Genomic DNA, 4,415 nt, shown 5'->3' on the forward strand with positions numbered 1-4,415 from the left:
ATGGAACTGCCACCACGACCCAAACTATTTGACTTCCATGGAGTCTCTATGACTCACTATTTCACGGACAACTGGGACAATGTGCAGAACTTCAAAGCCAGACCAGATGATATTCTCATAGCCACTTACCCCAAAGCAGGTACAGTGTTAGTGTGGTTTAATGTTACAGTATAGTAGCTGTGCTATAGTATAGCTATAGTACCATTGTGCACTACACAGTACTAGAAGACAGACAGACAGACAGACAGATAGATAGATAGATAGATATGTAGATAGATAAACAGACATATCCTTTATTGTTGATACACCCCCCCCCCCCCCCCATGGACAAAAAAGCACACAGGAGCTTCTGCAACTGGCTACCATTAGCACCGCACCATTCTGGCTAGAAGAACTATAGAGTCACATTTTCACATTTCACATGTTTTTGAGTAGATCCCTTGTGTCCTCCCTCTGTCTTGCAGGGACCACATGGGTGTCCTACATCCTGGAGCTGCTGTACCTTGGCCAGTCTGAATATCTGAACTCAGTCCCCATCTATGACAGAGTGCCCTTCATGGAGTGGTTTACTCCTGGTTACCCTTCAGGTTAAAAGATAACATTGAATCTGTTTTGAATATAGTACAGTTAGTGATCACCATGTAGTGAATGTAATTCTTCCGTTTCCCTCAGCAATAGAGCAGCTGAATAAGTTCACCGCTTCTCCGCGCCTCATCAAAACTCACCTTCCTGTCCAGTTTATCCCCAAGTCCTTCTGGGAGGAGAACTGTAAGGTACAATGACCTCGTTGTGAACCTGTCAGTGAACCTGTGATGAGTCTCCTGACAGTTGATCATGGACAGAAATGCTGATTTTTCTACTTCAAGATAGTATATGTGGCCCGTAATGCTAAGGACAACGCAGTGTCCTATTTCCACTTTGACCGCATGAACATGGTCCAACCAGAGCCAGGAGACTGGAGCAGCTTCCTACAGCGATTCATGGATGGACAGAGTGAGTGAGGAACTGAGTTGTGAGTGAGTGAGTGAGTGAGTGAGTGAGTGAGTGAGTGAGTGAGTGAGTGAGTGAGTGAGTGAGTGAGTGATTAAATTAATTAATAAACAAATTGATGATTGGAGGAATTGATGGATGAATGGATACATGGATGAATGGTTGAAGGAATACACATTTTTGGAACAAATACCATATTACAAACATTAAATCATTATGAACTGTTTATACCCTGTCCCCTGCTCTCTCTCAGTGGTGTTTGGTTCCTGGTACGACCATGTGACCGGCTGGTGGGAGAAGAAACAGAGCTACTCCAAACACCTCTACCTGTTCTTTGAGGATATGGTTGAGGTATCATCCAGATTTATGGGATTCTGAAATAGTCGGGGATTCAGGGTGGGATGACATGGCTCAGTATGGTACCTGTATACAGATACAGATTTTATACAGGCTGTATGTGTCTCTGCAGGATACTGGGAGAGAGCTGGACCGCCTGTGCTCCTTCCTGGATTTGTCTCCCTCAGAGGAGGAGAAGGAGAGCATACGAGGAGGAGTGCAGTTTGACAACATGAAGAAGAACAACATGACCAACTACTCCACCGACTCGTTGATGGACTTCAAGATCTCACCCTTCATGAGAAAAGGTTGGTGTGTGAGCAAGAGCCCAGAGAGAGAGAGAAGGAGAGAGAAAGAGAGAGACAGATATGATGAAAGTGCTACTTTTTAATCTTACCTGTTTTCTCTGCGTCTCCAGGGAAGGTTGGAGATTGGAAGAACCATTTCACCGTGGCCCAGAATAAACAGTTTGATGAAGACTACCAGAAGAAGATGCAGAAAACAAGTCTCAAATTCCGCACAACAATATAAGGCTGCTTGCCATTCAGCCATTAAACAGACTATATACGTTAAATGCAATTATTGTAAGTCGCTTTGATTAATAGAGTCTGGTAAAGGACTGTAATGCCTTCTTAATTCAAAGTACTGTGAAGCTCTTTGAGAATGTGTGTAGACATGTTCATTACTCACTACACATTGGTTATGTGGAATGCAAAGAGCTATGGATATAATAAATAAACTTAGGTACGGCATTTTACATGTCATATTTTATTTAAAACCAGATATGAGGCTGCAGCACAAAAATACAACTTTAATGAGCCAATTAATGAAAAGAGGACATTGGAAAATCTCTAGCACGGTAACTCTTTACTATGACCAGTGAGAAGAGGAGTACAGGCTCGTATACTGTGGCACATACTGCAATGGTGGAGGAGACCATACAAACATTCCCACGACCGTCAATCACTAATGAAGCCCTGCCCTTTCACTGGAGGAAGGGGGAAACAGGAAGTATTACAGTGAAGTCTGATGGGATCGCTGGAATGTCAACGACAACAACTTAACCCCATCGTTACTGTAAATATAAAACAAGTCAAGCATTTCACATCACAGGGAGAAACTGCAGTCACCCTGAGGCCAGCTGGAGCGGCAGCAGCAGCTCATGTGACCCAGGGACAGGGGCCAGTTCTGGGGCGGAGCCTAGGTGTTGGTTTAGGACTGAGGACAGACACCCCAGGCTAGGTTCAGGCTCAGCTAGTTCCAAGCTGAACAGATGTAAATCCTTCTGGGACAGTGGCATGTCACTGCCCTGTCCGCTCTACGTTAAACGTTAATCTAGAGAGGAGGTTGAGGTGGTGCACAACAATTTCACAGAAGATAATTAAAGTTCTCTCAACATTAGAAATCCTGACCACCTTCGATTGTCTTTCACAGTAAATACCTTTTGTTCTTCCAACTTTATTTACAAACATCAAAAAAATAACAGTATTTACATTATTTCTTATGTTACATTGTGTATCTGTATTATATTTTCCTTTTGAGTAGTAAAAATACTTCAGGCTAGTGCTCAGGTTTAGGCCCAGTCCTTCTCTGCGTTCTATCAGAGTCCTGCGGTCTATACTACAGGTACTGCGGTGCATACTACAGGTACTGCGGTGTATACTACAGGTACTGCGGTGCATACTACAGGTACTGCGGTGCATACTACAGGTACTGCGGTGTATACTACAGGTACTGCAGTGCATACTACAGGTACTGCGGTGTATACTACAGGTACTGCGGTCTATACTACAGGTACTGCGGTGCATACTACAGGTACTGCGGTGTATACTACAGGTACTGCAGTACATACTACAGGTAGTGCGGTGCATACTACAGGTACTACGGTCTATACTACAGGTACTGCGGTGTACACTAGGTCCAACGTTGGGTGGCAGCCCTGCAAAGCTGTGGACCGTTCCATGGAGCTAGCAAACTGTTAACAGTACCAACTGATATAATTATGTGAGCGACGCGCATCTCTAATCGTCTCTGTAGACCTCAACGGTACATGCTTATAGAATGTGAAAATCCTAAGCCAGAATCTTCAAGAAAATAGCACACGTTTTGTATTTGAATATCTTGGATTCACAAAAAAAAAACATGTTAGCTTCAGCCAGAGGCACCTGTCGCAGATTCACAGGTCAGTGGGCTTGCAGGGTGTCAGTGGTGTCCGCAGGGACTTGCCTGTTTACGTAATAAACCTCACATCATAGAAGGTTAAATGTAAAAATTTGCTTTATGGGAATAGCTAATTACCAGCTGTAGAAAAAGAACGTCATGATCAGGTAATGGGTATATATTTCTAAACGTGATATGAGCCTATACCGGTAGAATAGAATATGGCACATACCTTAACATTACAAATGAAATGCATCAAGTTGAAATATCACGGACGGCAAATTAACACTATAGAAGCAAAGTATCAGTATGGAAAAGTCATTTTCACAGGGAGCACAATGCCGCGTTCTTCTTCATCTGACAACCACCACATGTAATGGCCTGGTTCAAAGCACTGGGCCCACAGGGAATGCCAGCTCACTGGACTGCTATGACGAAATACATCTGACATCACCGATCTGAATCCTGTGCCAATCCATTTCTGAATCCCAGTTGCAATGAAATGAAATAGGACCGAGATACAGTACACAGGTGTGCTTGTAGTCTGTTCTATTGTTTATATCTGTGCTTTGTCTCAGTCTCAGTGAGGTAAGCTGCAGATATTCCCTAAATAACAACTCTTGAACTGTTGAATGCAGAACACCTTGTAAAATTCCATTCAGGACACCACAAAGGGACCAGAGGTTATGGAGGCCCTCATATAATTTCTATACTTCTAAAAAGAAGTCCTCCTCACAGTCAAGCAGTTCTTATGCAGTAGAGTCGATGTTAATGTCTGTCATAATGTACTGTTTAATGCAAAAAAAACAAAAACAAATTCCCCCACGGGATTATTAAAGTATATCTTATCTTATGTTAGGTCTTGTTTGATAATGGTCTCTTTTGAGGTTCAGTCCTTGGTCCTGATGTTGTAGGGAAGAGTTGAGGGT

The 4,415-nt window shown here is 43.1% G+C and overlaps 1 pseudogene across 1 annotated transcript; it reads left to right on the forward strand.

The window, feature by feature from the left end:
• On the forward strand, positions 1 to 1,857 carry LOC311315228 (cytosolic sulfotransferase 3-like; annotated as a pseudogene). Its single transcript has 7 exons — positions 1 to 139; positions 465 to 561; positions 646 to 773; positions 867 to 993; positions 1,244 to 1,341; positions 1,460 to 1,634; positions 1,745 to 1,857. The product of its transcript is annotated as a cytosolic sulfotransferase 3-like (transcript).
• Positions 1,858 to 4,415: the final 2,558 nt, after the last annotated feature.

Source organism: Borostomias antarcticus (assembly GCF_949987555.1).
Source record: "Borostomias antarcticus genome assembly, chromosome: 11".
In the NCBI taxonomy this organism is placed as follows: Eukaryota; Metazoa; Chordata; class Actinopteri; order Stomiiformes; family Stomiidae; genus Borostomias; species Borostomias antarcticus.